Below are 18,308 nucleotides of genomic sequence, written 5' to 3'. Positions count from 1 at the left end.
TGGGCAGCGAGGCATGTGATGTCAAAGGAACCCTATAGTGGTTTTATATCCTCGCTCAGGATTTGCTGAGGTTCCTAAATAATACATTAATTGAATTAAACATCCTTAATTAGTGTTTGCTCAAATTAGAGCAACATCATTAATTTATTTTTACTACCTCTTTTTTATTCCTGTTTTGTGGATCTTGTTTTTTTTGGTCCTTCCTCCTCTGCCCTGTAAGATGAATAGCGTGTAGCTGTGATGCTCAGACCACAAACTGCAACTGCTTTGATTGTATGGGATTAATAAGGTAATATTAATTGGACTATTGAATAGTATTGGATAATATTATGATTGTGTTGATGTTAGCAGGCTGCACTGTGCTGACCCATCCCCAGAAAGAGGGGGACATGTCAGATGGCCGTGACCTTCCAAGGGAGCCTTATAGAAGCAAAAGCCACTTGGTACCAGCTGTGCTTCTGGAGCAGGGAACCCAGGTCCTGAGTTTGCAGTGAGCAGGTTGGGATTCTCCTATTTCTTCCTTTTTACTTGTTTCTGACCTGCTTCTTGTCCTTCTGCTGCGTGTTATCCGTTCGGAGGCGAGCGGGGCCATCTCGGAAGACTCATCCATCACCGCCGCGCGGAGCCGGCAGCGGCAGCCGCGCAATTGATTGACTGCGGCGGAGAGTGAATTTAAAATCATTACGCTCATGAGACAGCTTTTAAATATGACGAGATGGAAATCAAATCTGCGCAGAGCTCTGTGGAGCTGTGTCGCCAGCCAGCGCCAGCTCGGGGATCCCCACGGCCCCGGCGCTGCCGGCATCTGGGGAGGCTCCGGAGTCCCGTGTCCCGGAGCCAGCCTGGTGCCCGTGGGTGACGAGGGGGCAGGATGCAGGAGAGCGGCGTTTCACTGTAGGGAAACCTCTATGTAGCTGTGTCTCTGCTGTCTGCCTAATGCTTTGTGCAAATTAAGGTGCTGATGGATTAGGAAAACCTTACCTCATCTGGGCGAGGCAGATTGCTGTTCTCGCATTAGAGATGGGGAGGGCTTAAAGGTTAAGACCAAGGTTTCCAAGCTTCTGCCATTAGTGAATGATACAATTAAGAGTATTGTCTGTGTCTCTAACTGATTGATAGCGCTCTTTTTCGGATGCTTTTTTTCTTTGAGAGCAGTTGAGAGCTGCGTGTGGCTGAAGCTCGGCTCCGAAGTGGCTCAGCTCGGCATTCGAGATGTGCAACTTGCTCCATCTCCAAGTGTGTTTGTGGCAAAACGGAGCACAGATTGTTACAGCTCTCGGCTCTTTCTTTTAACTTAGTGTCTGGTCTTTCTCTCAAAAAAGACGAACTCTTGCCACTTCTTACAGTGCTGGCTGTTTGATGCTCCTTCCTCTCCCTGTGCAGCCTCTGCTGCTCACTGTGCCCTGGGGCAGCTCCTGTTCCTCTGAGTGCTGGTGACTTGGGATCACCTGCTGCTTGCAGAGGCCCAGCTGCACCCTGCCTGGCTCTCCTCTCCACTTGCATGAGTGCAGCTTTTCAAGAACGGTGCATTGAGCAAATGTCACTCCGGCGCAACCAGAAAAAATCTATCAAACATAGTGACAGCAACAGTAAGCATTAATCATCTGGTGTCATCAAAATAAAGTCTTTTGCAACAGAGCATTGTAAGGGATAAATGTCTCTGCTTCATTTCACTTAGAGTTTCCTTTAAATACTTCCCATTACAAAGCTCTGTAGCAGAAGGTAGTTGCATGGCCTGAGCGCTGGCCGTGTGACACTAACTCTTCCCTCCCCAGGCTGGATGGCTGGTGAGTGTGAGCCCAGCTCTCCCAATGTCTCTCTGGACTTACAGAGCTTGGATATCTCTACTCGGAGAACTTTGTGCCTGGCACTACTTGAGTGAGAGCAGGAGTGGTCTCAGCAGAGCAGCAACTGAAGGGGCAGCTCCAGCTCAACTCGGAGCTCTCAAAGAGAAGCAGCTTCAAATCTCTTCCCTTTGAAATCCTCCAACCCTTCTCTGAATTAATTGTGCACCTGGACTTGGGAAGACCCTTTTGGTAGGGCTGGAATCCTGAGGTTCAGCCTTCCCTCCATTGCTTCATGCCTGAGGTGAGGAAGGAGAGCAGAGCTCATGTCTTAGGCTCCAGGTCTATGCCTGAGGCTCCATCCTTTTGCTCTGCTCATGTAATTCCTCTGGGAGAGTTTCCTCGAGCTGTGGAGCACATCGGTAGCTCCTTTGCCATTCCCTTCTCTTTTGATGCCCAGAAATGAGCCGGGTTGTTCCCGGTGTCTGGAAGGGGACTCTGTCACTCGCTTGGCCTGACTCCTATTTACGTCGTCTAGGAAAACGCTGAAGCGTGAGACACGAGAATAACTCACTCGTTCTGGAGACCGTCTACCACCGAGGAAGAAAAGAAAACTTCAATAAATCACCGCATCTCGACAGCTGTCACAATTCACAAAGGAGCAGAAAACAGACTGTAGAGTTTAACTACTTTGTGTTTAAAGAAAGAAAGAGAAATAAATCTGTGAGCTGCAGTTCTTAAAACTTCCCGGGAAACGCTTACTCGTGAAGCAAACACTGCCACCCAGATCAAAGGCTGGAGGGTTTTTTCCCTACATTGGTTGCTGTTCAAGTCAGTTTGCTCATCCTGAGCTTCACTAATGCTTTTGCAGTGAAGTTCTCCCCTAAATCAAAAACCTCTCTTGCTAAGTTTGTAGTTTAAATTCAACTTTTTATCCTATACTTTCTATGTGTCCTTTTCTCCTCTTACAGTGAAAACTTGCTAGCTTGTGTTGTGTGTTCCTTTCTATTTTTTCCTCTCTTCTCCTTTGTTTAACCCCTATCTTAATGACAAAACTAGCTCTAAGAATAGCATGCTGCTGTATATGTTTTGTTGTTTGGGGAATCCATGTACTCTTTAATGGTAAACACAGTAATAGGCTTTTCACTTTAATTAGCTCTGGTTGGGTTAGAAAACAAGTGTACTTCACTTGTGATCTCACTGTTCTCTTCATGTACTTTGAAATGCTGATGCCTTAGCTTTCAGAAAATCCTAAAAATCCTCGGCAAATCCTAACTTCTGGCGATTAGGCTGCAAGCAGCTCCTTAGAGCCCAGCCTTGTGGGGGTCCTTGGAGCTCTTGAGTTGCAGGTGATCTGCTTTTCTGTGAATAGTGAGTAAGGAGACAGCCATAAGGACCAAATAGCCTTCAAAGGCTGTCATCATCAGTGTCCTTTCTAATATTATGGAATTCAGGCCCAGAGGGTTGGTGGTAGTTTCATGGAGAAACCAATAGTAAGGTCTGGAGTTACCCAAGAATTGGTGCTGGAGCTTGTGCTGGAAAATGGGTCTTTTGACATCTGTTCCTGCTCTTCTAGACTTATTCGCCTTCTTTGTCCCTTGCTTTGAAATGTAAGGAAACTTGTGCTTAATTTTAAATGTACTCTTAAGTCTGGGTGACGTCAGATTGATGTAAGCATGTGCTGGATCAGGGCCTGTTCTTATGCATATGGATGCTCCTGTACATACCCAGCTGTAAGTGCTTTCCATCTTTAGGCTTTTGCAATCCAAATGAGAGATCTTTCCTCTTTTTCCATGGATATGTCCTCTCTCTCCTTGTCACTACAGGCAGGAGAGCCAGCTCTGCTGGCTTTTAGGAGGAGTGTGGAAGAGAATAGTATTGGGATTTGCTCATCTGAAACGCATGAAGGATTTCCATGAGTCTTCTCCTTGAACATACTCTTAAGCATTGCGCCCTACTTGCTCTCATTTGAGCTTCTCAGAAGCAATGGGCTTGCTGGCTATGGCTGCATTAATCTCAAATGAAAATCTTGGAAAAAGGTGTTATCTAGAGTATGGGGATGGATTTAGTGTGCAATGGCCAAGGAGGCCTGGTCCCCTTAGGCCCATTGACACAGGCCAGCACAGTCGCTGTCTTGGTATTGGACCAAAACTTGTCTTGCCTCCTATGGCAGAGCCCTAATGTCATCCCCAGTTATGCTAGGGGCTGTGCAGAGCCAAGGCCAGGTCCTGTCCCAAGGCTTCCAAAGGCAGTGTGAGAGAAAGCACATGGATCCTTGGGGTATGAAAGATACCACTTTCCAACAAAAGAAAGTGGGACATGGCTCAGGATGCCATGAAAATGAAGGGAAGAGCTGGACGTGTACTTAGTAAATCTCTTGCAGCTTTACACAAGCATTTTGGCTTGGAATTACATGCTGGTCATGTCTCGTATTCTGGTATATGAGCTTTCCCTAAAGATCTTCCATGCATTTGCCCATGTGGCTTGTGTTACTAAACCTCTGCGATCTTGCTGGATCATGGCCCAGAATGATGAAACTGCAGGTGCAAGAGATGATCTCCCCACCATTTTTAAATTCAAGTCAGTTCATAATAATCCCATTTTTTATATTAAAAACATAGTAATGTATGTCATTTAAATATTCCACCTATGCAATACATGTGTATGTGTAATGAGTGAGCAGTGGTGGTGGCCAAGGCTGTGTTGGTGAGAGGGGATAGTAGTGGAGGGCTCTTCCCTAACATGGTTGGTTCCTCATGGGGGGCTGTGATTGTCCCCTCTTCTCTGGCCACATCCTGGGCACTAAAGGGGCATTAAAGTTACCCTGTGCCAGTGGGAATCCATCAGTGTCTTTCCAGCTGGGATGAGGCAAGGCTTCATCCTGCTCCTCTGCATGCTGAGCACTCTCTCTGATGGAGGTTGCTCCCCAGGACGAGCCCATGACAAGGACTCCCATGGTGCCAGCTTGGAGGCAGCTGAGAGCATCACCACTGAGAACCTGATGACTCTGAAAGATGCTCAAAATAGGCCCAAATACGAGGTGTACCCACATGACCTTGTAGAGAGTCACGAGGTCACTGGTGTAGTGGGGAGGAGGATTTGTCCTTCCACCTTTTAAAATAGCTGTATTTTCTTTAACAGCTTTCTCCTCAGGGCTGGGTGCAGTTGCAAAAGGAACGTGCTGCAGATCCATGGAGCTGCTTCCCGGCGAGCCTGGGTGGCATGGCCAGGATGCACCGTGGGGCAGCAGGGTGATGCTTCATCCACACACTGGAAAACCCCATTTGTCTCTAAATACAAACCAAACCAGGCAGAGGAATTGTGTGGTTTTCTTCTTGCTCTTAAAATATTTAATTTTACTGGCTTCCTATAGCTAGGTTTAAATAGATGTTTCCTCTGTGGAAAATGCTCTCTGATATCACTAAATAGGATTCTGTAATCTCCAGTAGCTGAAGTGTTTAGTTAGGGTCCAAGGGTAGGGTTTTTTTTCCTCCTCCCCAGTCCTGACTTGGTCCTTTCTCACTGAAGTGTAGGGTTTCTAGTGCTGTGTGATTTGGAGCTTATCGCTCCGCACTGTGTTCTGCTGGGAAGTGAAGTGCTGTGAGTACCAGCCCGGTACTCGCACAACAGGAGAAATGCATGAATTTTTCCACATCGGTAGGAGCTGAAGATTTTGCAAAAGGTGTCTGCAGCTGCAAGGACTGAGATATGGCTCTGACTAAGAGCTATAAGAAGTGAGAAACCTGTGTGCAAAATTTAAATAGTTTTTTGTGTCTTGGAAAGCTGCTTGTGATGAAGGACATGTCCCAGGTGCTGGCCTGGTCTCAGTCATGCAACAGGCAACGGGGAACCTCCAGCAAGACTTTGAGGGAGGTTCTGCGGCTGCTGAATCCCAGGTTTTGTGGCCTTCTCGACTCTTCTAATCTGACTTCAAAGACTGCATTGGACTGCAGTGTTTTGGATCTAGGTTGTTCTGGGCTGTCAGGAGAATTGCAGGACACAATTAGGTGCTGGTGGAGATGAGCCAGACCTTGTGCGTCTGCACCTGGTTTCCTCAAAGCTCTCTCCAGTTGTACAGGTTGGTCCGGGGTGCTCCAGGGCAGTTCTCTCTCTCCATTCTCATAGGTAAAAGCAGCATTAAAGGCTGTCAAGTGTGGGAATGCCATGGAAACTGCAGCCCTATCCGAGGCAGATGGAGCACAGCCAGGGCAGGTGCAGCCAGGCCAGAGTTACCTTCCCAATTACTGCCCGCAGCAGTGCATGTAGAAAGAAGTGCGAAGGCAATAAATAAAATGAGCTTCTGCTTATTGTCCTTAAGACCTGTCCATTAGGTAATGAGGCAGGCAGCTGAACCTCTTATTAAATAACATTGCTTAGTGCTTCTATACGGTTATAGGCAGTAACTTATTTAAAATGTAGCTCTGTATTGAAGAAGGGCTAAAACCAGCACCTCCTGCCTGTGATGGGATTTTTCTGCTGGAAGGTTGTGTGGGTTATTCTGGTGACAGGTAGGACCTTGCTGCACCTCATCCTTCCTCCCATCCATTGAGCTGCCATGGAAGTGTGGGGCCTTGCACGTAGCTAATAACGCTCCTAAGGCAGCTCCTTAGCCTTGCTTGGTAAAAACATCCACCGTGTTCTTCAATAAGCAGCAACATTGATTGAAGTGATATTTAATCCACGGAAAGTACATGATACATAGTCTAGGATTCCTCCCTTATCCATCATACAATGCCATTCATGGGGATTAAATATCCCTCCTGTAAAGTTGTTGGAGATGAGCGTTGTTATTTGTTCTGCAAATGATCCTGACAGCAGTGCTGAGTGCTATTGATTAACAATGGCTCTTTAAAAATTACCATTATACCTCCGGTTATGAACCTTGGAGGTATCCAGTTGTATGATAATGGAGAGGCATTGGTGTGTAATGACACATGCATCATAATAAATTTGCTCCTGCTATGTAATGGAGATCAAAAGGGACATGATTTACAACCAACAGCATTAGCTGTCTGCCATGGTATATCTAAGGTAACATAATGGAATTGGCTGGCTCTGTATTGGGGGAAAAAGGAATAATGATTGAGAAAGATGTATTTTTTTAAAAAAGGGGGGGGGAAAATGAAGGAAAAAGCCCCTCAGCTAATGAAAATCTCAAATTTGCTAATAGACTATTTTTTGACAGGAGCATCTATGAAGCACTGTTCAGATAAACCCCCAGATATTCAGTTAGATGAATTCCTCCCCATCATGGGGATGGTGTGGAGAGTTGAAACCTCCTGGCCATCTGACTTGGGAAGTTCAAGTCATGTTTTCGAAACATCATGGGATGGCACAGAGGTCTTGAGGGAGGACGAGGTGCCAGGTCCTGCAGTGAATAATGCAGGAAGATATGTGGCACAGAGGTGAAACCCAGATATCTCTTGCTGTGGCCATTGGCACCCTGCTGCAAATGCCAAGTGATGGCAGACAAGCATTTTCCTCATCGTGATGCTTATCTCCAGCAAAGCCTCTCGTGAATGTTGGGGCTTGTGCTTTACACTATCATGTTCAGCAGCAGCTGAGCATAGAGAAATACTTGCTTAGGAGCCAGTGCCAGCAGAAGTGTGTGTAAATCAAAGGGAAGGGAGGAAGAGCTTCCTTTCTTCCTCCAGTGCTGTCTTAGCATCCTTTTGGACAAAGTTGTGCATTATACCAAAAGTCATCAGCTAATATGAAGGAAAAGACATATTTTCCACACAGGCCATCCAGCAGTGAAGTGTCCTCATCCATAGATAACTATTATTTCTTGCCTTTGGCTCATTTTACCATGCTGCAGTGGAGACATTTGCACAGTAGCTAAAATTCCTTTAAAGACCCTCACCGTTTGATAGTGTGGATCAGGAGACAGACATGGGATGATCCAGGTTCCTACCCTGGGGAAGGTGCTGGTGCCTCCCCTATATCAGCTCTTACCCTAGCAGCTCCCTGAGATGGCACCGTGGAAGTGATTCTGGATATAAATACCAATGCAGAGCAAACTCACTCCCCTCCTTTCTCCCCTTGCAGGAGAGCTATCAGTGAAAATGCTGCCCCTTGACTTGCAATAATATAATTACCTTTCGTGCTGTTTTATCAGCCCAAATTCTCCGCAGGTCATTGCATGCTGTAGCCTATCTTGTGACCTGTTGGCAGGCAGGCTGTGATTTGGGAGTAAGCAACTGCTGCAAAGCTGCTGTTTGTCGTTAGGAAAGGGCCAAGCACAGGGGGTCTTTGATTTTTGGGGGATTTTTTTTTTCTTTCAGTAAAAATGAAATGAGTCTTGTTAGGGCTTTGAATGTGGAATTCCCTGCCTGTGAGAAAAGTGCTGAGAAACAAGATTTTCCCAGTGTTGACTTAACAGGTGGCCTAATCCAATGACTCCGATCCCAATCCTTCCAAGAGGGAATCTTCCTCTTCCAAGTACTCCTTAAATAACAGACATTTCAGAGTGAGCCTGTGGCAGGTTGAGTCAGGAGGAAAAGAGCTGGTGTCTGTGTTGGCCCTGCTATACTGGGCTGTCTGGGCCCAGAATAGTGGATACGAATGCCATTGGAGCTGTCATTTATTAAGGCATCGTGGCACAGGCATAGTGGGGTGTTATCATGCATATGGATTCTTTTGATGCAACGTTGCATCATGTTTTATGGAGGGGAAAAAAAAATCAGTGCATCAGAGCAGTGTCCTTCAGGCTGGTATTTGGCTAAGTCGGTAAAACAAAGGTGAATTGCACAGCAGTAAGAACAGCATGAACGTCAGGAGAGGTGCCCAGGTGACATGGGGCATGTGGGCTGCACCAGTGACACTCTCTTGTGCGGAGCAAGCTGTCTGGGGTGAATGTGGGGAGTTTCCTCCTCCTTTCTGTCCAAAACACTGCAGAAGTCTGAGTCTGAAGGGTGAAGGCAGAACCTCACTTGGTCTTGGAGGGATTAAAGTATCAGGTGAGGGACCAGCATTGCTAGTGAATTGAGGACAAGGACAGCATTTGTTTCTCTTGAGAAGAGTTCAGCTGGAACATGCAGATACATGAGTGTTTGTAGGATTGTGGTATCCACCGTGGAATCACCTTTCTTCCCTCTGGACCATTGCCAGTGAGGCCACAAGCACAGGTTGGATATAGGGTCCAATTCCTTCCTTCCCTAGAAGCATCTCTCCTTTCTGATGGGGTCAAAAGAAAGAAAAGAAACCTCAAGAGTGGTGTGGTCATGTTTTAGAGGCTTTATAAGGGGCTTAATCCTTGCTTTAGGAAAACTTTCTCCTCCTTTGTATGTTACAGATGACTTTTGATTTGTTTTTTCCTTCTTTTGTAATGGAAATCCAAGCAGCAACTGCAGAGATCCTGACGCTGGAAAGCAGCAGCCAGTGTGCACTGTTCCTCTGGAGAAAAAGGGATCCATCAAAACACTTCCTTTTTGTCACGCTCTAATTTTGCCGCCAATGGTTTATTTTTGTTTTTGGCTTTTTATTCACTGTATTCTTAAAACTTCCCTTTCAGGGCTTAACAGCTTAACCATTTCAAAATCATGCCAAGCGGAAATGTAGCATACCATTTTCTCACTAAACATTGTGCTGATCTCTCAAATGTGTTCTGGATTTGTAGAAAAGCTGCAAAAAAGATGGGCTGAAAGAGGGTGAGAATTAGCACTCAGATAAAGAGCTAGGTCTTTGCGTGCTTAGGAAAGATCTGGATAAGCAAATCAAGTGCTCCTCACCACCACCTTGCTCTGCAGCATCTCATATTGGCATGGACCACAGCAGGATTGATGGGCAGGAGTGTATAGACTTGTGCTAAAGCCCAGGTTTTGAGCACAGATGGCTGTCCTGAGGCTGGTACAGTCTTTACACAGCCCTTAACCAGAACTGAAACCTGCATTTAACAGTCTGGGATCTGAGATACACTATGAATTTTGCCACCACATTCCCCACTGGGTTTTAATCACTAACACTAATTTGCCACAGGAAAATATTATTGGTGATACGTAATGAATGCTTTGTCCTTGTGCATGTGGTTTCTTCATACCTTGAATTTTGCCTACCCTTGGGATGCTGGGAGGATTCATGGTCCTCCTTTTGGTTTTCCCTTGTGCTGATGGACCCTACTTGAAGTGATGAGATGTTGGCTTTTGCAGCTGAGTGCCCTTAGGTCATAGAGGCTGTTCTATGCCATGGACAGAACATTGGTGAGTGACTTCTGCTGGCTTGTGCTCCCTTGAGACTGTAGAGAGATGGATTTTCCCAAGGAAGAAAAGAGCAAGGAATGTTTCTGGAAATGCAGTCTTTCTCTTAGTGCTAGAACGGGGCATCGCATCTACAGGAGTGACAGAAGAGGTCACTTTGTGTGCTCTTTCCAACTGGTGATGTAGATGACTAGGACATGAGAAAGCAACTTGATACTGCGGAGCTGGGAGGTTGGGGTGAGCTCTTTCCAAAGAGATAGATAATTGAGAGTTATTTGTCTTCGTCTCTATCTTTTTTTTATAGTTCTTCACATTAGAAGACCTCTGTGGAGCAGTCCCTCACTGGCTGCAGAAAATACCCATGGCCCTGAGCTATGGAGCTGGGCTTTGGACTGCAGCAGCCCCCATTAAAGCTGCTCTGAGCTGGAATATGCTCTTTCATTAGAGCTCTCAGGCTTGCTGGGTGAAGTGAGGGACAGATGATGATGATTAGTAGCTTTAAAATTAATAATGCTCTTTGTAATGCTTAATCTTTCATTAATAAACATAGTGCACACACTGTGTTGTATCTAGCCTGAGAAATGCCCAGGGTCCCCCAGTACTGGGAAGCAGCTAGAGATGGCAATTTCCCTCTTCTCCTTTCTCCTGTTTGTCCTAAATTTTTGAGAAGAAGGCCTATCTCTAGGTCAAAATAACACAGCTTTGGATACTACTTACATATACAGATTCCTCTCTGGGGAAAATATCTACAAAATGAACCACTTACACCAGGTTCTTACACTGCCTGGTGCAGGCAACCCACCATTTGGGCAGCTGATGCAGCTTGGTGGGAGCTCCATGTTCAGCAAAGGATTCCCCAAACTGAGCCTGTTTGATCGCAGGGTTAGAGGATGTTGTGGGGGGAAACTTGGCTAGATTTGTGCAAATCTTTCTTGTATGCAACCTAGTGCAGGGGACGGGCCGGATGCTGTGCCCTGCTGGTGCTGTGTGCCTTTGAAACAGCTCCAAGTCCCTGCTTGCATCAGGGAGAAGAGCGGAGTGTGGCCCCGTGACTTATTTATGAAATTCCTGGGGGGAAGGAGAGGGCATGTGAAGGTCTCTAGGCTGCAGGTGGAGGTAAAGAGGGCAGCATAGGTATAAAGGACAGGGTGATGGTGCAAATCAGAAGCATGTGGGGAAAAGGAAGACAGGACATGCTCACTGCTTGCAAAACCACTATTTGGGTTTCTGGAGAGTTTGGAAGAGAGAGGTTCCTTCGGTTCTCTGCTACCTCTCCCAATAAAATCAGTGCGTGCTGACAGGTTCAGTGTGCAGGTACCCATGTTGATTGGTGCTTTAGCTGGTACTCTCCATCTGAGAACATGGTCTGCGCAGAACTGGGAGACAAAGCTAAATGGGAATTTAGGAAGCTGGGGGAGGCAAAATGTCTTGCTGTGATCTTCAAGGAGCAGTAGTGAGGAACATTTTTTGGCATTGTTTGTGGTGTAGGAAAATTCCGTCCTCCTTTTATTTTTTTATTAATACCCATAAGGGGAAGGTGCCTCCCTACCTTGTAGGGGAACTGAAAGAAGCAGTTGCCCTTGTGCTGTTGGCGAGTGTTTGGCTCCACTTGAGTTGTTTTCCCACTATTTGGGTAAATAAGTTAAGACAATGAGAAGCCTGCTGAGATCTTTGGCAGGGAAATGAATCTCCTGGGAGATGAGGACAATGTTGTTTCTTGGTGGGGAGCTGCCTGTGCTTGAGGGTCAATCCTGCCCGTATGGAGAGCGGAGGGAAACAAACGCTCTCTGTTTTAGCACTGGAATCATTGCAAGGAGATGCGCGAAGGATCATTAGTGCCACAGTCGTCATTATCTCTTGCTCAGCTTAGTAGTTTTTTTTCCTTTTTCCCTCCCTTTTTTTTTTTTGTTTTGATTTAAAGGCAAAAATAATAGCTGGTTCCCGCTAGATCAGACGCGGACAAAATAATAGCAATATCACAAAGATTGAGGTCTACAAGATTAAATTTGAAAGAGAGGAGAAATTACAGCTTTGGCCTCGCTTGCTGTTGCACCAGCCGGGTGGATAAATGACTCCATATGCAGATAAACAGGGCAAAAATAAAGGGGATGCTCAAGAAGAGATGGCAAGAAAAATAGTAACTAATCAGCAGATTCAACCACTGTAATAATGCAGTAAACATGGAAAATTGCATTATATTAGCTCCTCGGTTTCTCATTGTATATATTAACCAGAAAGCCATCAATAGGCAATTCGCCATAAAGACGCAATGCTGCGGACGCACAAGCCTCCCTCTCTCCAGAAAAGGCATTTGTGATGCTAAAGGCAAAAGTTGCCTTTCTAACTGCATAACAAAGAAGTGGCTGAAGTCAAGCTTGAGAAATGCACATCACTCCCCAGTTTAAAAAAAAAAAATAAGGAGAAAAAAAATATAAAGAAAAACTCCCAGGAAAAGCACAGTGCTGGAAAAAGGATTGCAGGTCTACTTATCCCTTGTGCCCAGGTAGGGCTGGCATCTACGTGCTGAGGCACTGTTTCATTGTGGTCCTGGGATGCTCCCCTGGTGCCAGAGGAAATTAGTCTGCTGCAATTTTTTTTTTAATGAACTCAATTTCTAGCTTGCTTAATCGCTCAAAGGAAAGCGAGGAGCCTCTGCAGCTTCTTCCCTTGAGTTCAGGTAAAATAAAACACTTTGTGTCAAGTACCGTCTTCTCTGGCTTCCAGTTAGACTAGGAATTGCACAGTCCTGCGACCCTCCTAAGATATATATTAGGCTAAGAATAGTGATTTTAATTGTTGTGGGCATAGTACATGGAGGAAGCTTCACAATTTCTGTTTAGAGATTTGGACCAGAAACTTGGTCAGTTCTAGACAAAAAGATTTTTTTTAAGTCCTGATAATACAATTGTAGGATAAAAGTAGCCCTAAACTTCACATTTAAGTCATGTTCCTTTGCACTCTTCTATCAACAGGTCCAACCACGGTCAGTGCATAGATCTACCTGCATTCCAGGATGTTGGAAAACTACCGAGAGACAGCACCGTCCTCCCAGCTGCTTGGTGAGAAAGGAAGGATGCACCTTCAGGTACAGCCTGTTGTATCTTTAACCCTCAGTTCTCCATTTCTATTAGACTAGACCTGCTTGTTGCATTGCCTGTATATTGGGGGTGTAAAGTCTTTGCATCTAGGGGTGATGCAGCTTTGCTTCTCTTCCCTGCACCCCATGAGAAATCGGAGCACGTGCTCCAGTTTGCCAGCATCCAAGGGTCGAGCCAAATGCAGCACAGGGAATCACTTCATCCCCAGAGCTGTGGTAGGACAGCAGGAGTGGCTGAGCAGGGCAAAGCCAGGGTGCACAAGGGAAAGCAAAGGTTGGCATCTTCTTGGACATCTCCCCAGCGTGGCAGCTGGGTTGTATCAATTCCATCCGTTGTCTTAAGGAGAGATGGGGTCCACCTCCCTCTAACTGTGTAGGCCAGGATGAAGCAGACAAGCCTTTCTCTGTGCTTAAGGTGCTGCTTTGCTTTCCTAAATAAGTGATATGGCCCCAGACCAGACGAGTATCTAGGAGCTGCTTAATTCTTGGCAAGCAGTCAGAGCTGCCAACTGTGGTGTCACAGACTGGGGTTTCTCTTGGACACCCTTTTTTTCTGGGTTGGTTGTTTGCTTGTCTTCTCTCCTGAACAAGTGGCTTGAGGCAATAACATGAATTAGCCTATTTATCCTCTCTGTGTCTGTGTTTACAAATGCATGTGCAGTGGGACTCGCTGCTTTCAGTGAAGTCCTTTCTTTTCACTCCCATTTCCTCATCGCTGGGCTCGTGTGCACCCCTTGCAGCAAGCGAAGTGCTTTGGACGTGCCATGAGCACTGATTGCTCTTGTTGTGCCTGGTTTTCCCTGGTGTCTCTCGCAAGGTATGGCCATGTGAACCATGGGGGGCTCGGCGTGTGATGTGAGTCCCTGGATGGCCTGGAGAGGCAGGATTTGGTGGCATTTGGTGTCCTAGTCATCCCGTTGCAACATGTCATGTGTGTGGACAAGTGGTGTGGAGTGGGAAGAGGGCCAGGAAGGAGTTGCAGGTGTAGTAACTCTGCCCTGTCTATTTTTTCCTGGATGTACTTGTAGGGACCTAAGCTTCCTTCCCTGCTAGAAAGGGCTGGAAACGGCAGAGCAGCAGCTTGGATTGAATGAGTGACCTCTGAGGGCTTCTAAAGTGATGTTGGCCACCTCTCTGACCAGAACTACCTGCGTAGGAACTTTTGGATATCTTTCCTGACGAGGAATAATAATGGGGATGGGGTCTATGAGGGGGGTGACAAAGGTGAGACAACCAGGTGGGCCTTGGGGGAACTGGTTTTGCACCCAGATTCCCACATATGACATTCTGGTGCTGATGCATCCACATATCTGTCGTCTTCATGCCAGGAGACCCTGTGTTAGCATGGGGAAATGCCAGGCAACGCTTGTACATCTGATAGCTTACTCCTCCAGAGCACGATGGGGGTTGAGCATGATGCCTCTTAATGTTCTTGCTCCTAATTATCCTCTTAATTACTCAATGAAATGCCCAATAAAACAAATCGCTATAATTTCTACTTTATTCCCTGCCTTTTGCAGTTTATTTAAGAACGCAGGATCCATTAAGGAGGCACTTTCTCATTAGGGAATACTTTCCGATAGATCATACTTCCACAATGGCTTTATGCTCCGATCTCATGCTTCCTCCTCGCTCTCGCTGCCAGTTTGCTAATTGCTGAAGATGCCTGTGTTTAGGAAGTGCTGCCTCCCTTGCTGCCCATCCCTCCTGCAAGCTGCTGGTGAAGCCACGCTGTGGAGTTGGTGGCATCCCCGCGGCAGCCACCGGCAATGCCACCGCTGGGGATTGCAGTGATCTGGGTGCTGGCAATGGGACATTTGTGGGCTTTCCCTTCTCCTTGAGTAGAGAGATATTGGGACTGTGCAACTTCTTTAAAAATGGATTTTAAGCTTCCTTTTCTTCCCTAGATTCACCTTGCAGATTCTCTCTGGGGATGTCGTGAGGGATGTCATGGTGCATCTCTGGGGAAAGGGATGCGGGGCTGGTTTTGCTCAGGATGCTGAGTGCTTGGACGTGGCCGGGATGCAGGAGCTGGATGGGAGAGGTGAGCAGCACCTCTCCTGCATCCCCACTGTGAGCTTGCCGGTCCTCGGCTGTGCTGTTCCCCCTGCTGATGCCACACGCTTCCCGATGAGCAGGTAAACTGGGCCGCTTGTTGGAGGCTAGGTGGAGTAAATAGGCCAGCTGTGGGGTTTCTGGGTCTGTGGTTGCAGTGCGGCACGGCAGGGAGGGAAGCAGGGACTGCCAGTTCCACGGGGCTGAAGCCAGGATGAAACCATGTGGGGACCAGCCCTGCCCTACCTTTCCCAGTAGGGTCCCGGTGGATGGTCCCAGCACCTTGTACCTTGACCTCTGCTTCTCCCTTGGCCTAACCTGCATCTGTCCCAGCCCCATATGGTGACACTAGGGAATGAAATGAGCCCGGTTGTCCTGGACGCCCTCAGCTCCTGCCTGGCTGTAGCCCACTTGGGCTCGGTGCATCTGTTTGCTTTCTGCTTCATGTCCGTAACGTTGGTACAGGGCACTGCCATTCACACAGGGCTGGCAAGCAGGAGATCCCAGCAATGGGAAAGGGGCTGGAGGATCATCCCTGTCCACCCGAGGCAGGGATCTAGCTCGCATGAGGAGGTGACACCAATGAAGGCATTTAAAACAACGGCCCAAAACCTGCGTGTGGAAGTGAGCCAGCTGATTTACTTAGCTGGCTGCAGCAAAGCAAGCAGGCAGCGGGATCAATCTCTTCATTTTATTTTCCTGAAGGTAGGAGTGAAAACGCCGTTTGGATGCTCAGCGCGTCTCGGCCGAGCGGCGGCAAGGAGCGGCCGGCACCGCAGAACGTGCCGTCCTGTCTGCTGCTTTCCCAGGCCGTAACTCCCGAGCTGGGTGCAATAGCAATGAATGTTCAGCAGGTACAGGGGTGGCCTTTGGAAACGGAGCTAATGAAACAAGGCAAAAAAAAAAAAAAAAATCTTTATGGCGTTTTGGCAAGGGCTTTAAATATTTAATGCTATGCGCAGCAAAACTCCAATGCAGGGAGCACACGGTGCACCTGCAGGAAGCGCTGCCCTTGCTAGCGAGGGAGTGTGTCCTGCACCCTTCTGTGCAGGGTGAGGGTTGAGCAAAAGATGCTGGAGATACATGCTGGTCAATGGTGTCTTTCCCGCGTTGCGGAGCTGCGGTGGGATGGGAATGTGGCAGCGCTCCGGTTCTTGGAGAGAAGCTGCCACTGAGGGGAAACTCCTGACGTTACCCAGAGAAGAGGCTGCGGTGATTAAATGGGATTGCTGGAAATCCTTCCAAAGCAGGCTTAACTCTTAAGAGCCATCAATGTCACATTGAGGGTCAGTGGCTGTCGGACCGCTGAACTCCCTGCTGTGGCCACTCGCTGTGTGGCTCTGCAGCCCCATCCAAGCGTGGGGGATCCCATCCCTTTTGGAGGGTGCGAGACCCCCTAGGAAGGCTGCTTGTCCAGGGGGTTTTGGCTGTGTGCACTGTGCTTGGATTTGCTTTGAGCTGAGGCATTCATAGCAATGATGGGGAGAAGACAGTGGGTAAAGAAGGAAGAGGGTGAATGTAGCTGGTCGTTTATATTTTTGGCTCTTGGCCTCGTGGCTCCCATCCTCCTGAAATGCCCATAGAGACCAAATCTGCCATCCCCAACACTGAGTCCATTAAAAGGCAGCAAGCACTTCTTAACTTCATGGAATGCTCCAGTTTGGAAGTGGAGCCCAGTGCTTCCTAGCACCCAAAGGAAGGAGTGGGACATAGCAATCATTAAACAATGCTGAGATCAGACCTGCAGCATTAAAGGGCAAAACAGCTTCAGATCCAGGTTGGAGCAGTCTTGGACCCTTGGCATCCTTGGAGGATGAGGCCTTTCCCTTATTGTCTCCCTGTGAATGACGGGAGGTGGCCATGGGCCTGCGTCCTCTACTGAGCAAATCTACCCACAAGCTCCCCCAAATCCATATTACCCCAGACATGTAACTCCTCAATGCAGTTGCACGTGTCAGAGCTTCTGCTACTTATGACTTGTTCAAGAGCAGCATTGAAAGATGTCACAGTTGCTTGTCAAAGTTGCTTATGAAGACTTGGTGTTGTAATTAAGGCACTAGATTTGAAAAAAAAAAAAAAAATGACGGAGATGTTTCTTATGAGAAATCAAACATTTTTACAAGGAAAGAAAACCCCTGTCACCATTTTCCCTGCCCTGTCATGTCTGACTGTTGGCTAAATTGCTTTCTAAGAGACTCCCGTGACCTGCTCTATTAGGAAGCTCAGCAGCCCAGCTCGGTGTCCCCAGGGTCCTGCAGGATGTGTGACACCAGCCAGGCTGGATGAGGCAGCGTGAGCTCCAGCAAGGCCAGCTCTCCAGGACCACTATCCGGTATGAGCATCTCACGTTGCACATGCGGACAGTGAACGGCCAACGTGGCTCTGTAGACCGGGGCACCACAGGCACCAGCTTGCTGACACCCTGCTGTTAACCCCTGAACACTGAGAAACGTAGTTTTGGCACAGCTGGGTGGCATTTTGCCCCTACTGACACTGTTTAAGGGGCTGTCAGGACTGAAAGCAGCTGTGCTAGCCAGCCAGGACATCCCCGTGGACTTCGAATTGCTCTCTATCTTTCACGGCCTTCGCATTGCACTTCATCATGGGTTTTAGAAGCAGGGTAGTGATGGGACGTGACAAAATTTAGCTCAAGCAGAGTTTTCTTGGCACCAAGTACTTGTGTTTTGGAGTTGCTTTCCTCTGTTGGGTAAATATGAAATTATTGCCTTTGACTGGAACTGATCCTCTGGAGCCATGTTATTCCATTGGGGAGACGTATTTCCACCAATTTTCAGTGTGGATTATTTTTGTGACTGGCTGTAATAGTTTCTTTGGTGGTATTAGGGCTTATTATGTCAGGATTTATTTAGGTATGAAGCAACTGGACATGCTGTAGTCCTATAACTTACAGTTGTGTGCTGAAATTCATAAGGCATCTGCCTCCTTGTTCTGTTGATATGATAAAACCTGCCACTGGACCCCATCTCCCAGGTCACCTTTCCCACCTTGCTCCATGACTGCTAAAGGAGCAAGTCTAAGGGAAGAAGCTTCCTGAGAAAGACACATGAAAAGCCATATAAGTCAAATATATATATTCATATATATATATTCATATATATATATTCATATATATATATTCATATATATATATTCATATATATATATTCATATATATAT

At 47.1% G+C, this 18,308-nt stretch overlaps 1 long non-coding RNA gene across 1 annotated transcript in view; it reads left to right on the top strand.

Moving 5' to 3' along the window:
- Window positions 1-12,919: 12,919 nt before the first annotated feature.
- LOC112960016 overlaps window positions 12,920-18,308 on the top strand; it is a 72,937-nt gene continuing 67,548 nt past the window's right edge. Inside the window, exon 1 of the long non-coding RNA XR_003251694.1 lies at window positions 12,920-13,064. This is a non-coding gene — a long non-coding RNA (uncharacterized LOC112960016). The remainder of the gene's footprint in view (window positions 13,065-18,308) is intronic.

The sequence above is a fragment of the Nothoprocta perdicaria genome, unplaced genomic scaffold (genome assembly GCF_003342845.1).
Source record: "Nothoprocta perdicaria isolate Ctin4 unplaced genomic scaffold, notPer1 scaffold_12, whole genome shotgun sequence".
Classification (NCBI taxonomy): Eukaryota; Metazoa; Chordata; class Aves; order Tinamiformes; family Tinamidae; genus Nothoprocta; species Nothoprocta perdicaria.
Note: the sequence above shows the minus strand (reverse complement) of the source record. Positions and strands in the feature narration are given on the sequence as shown.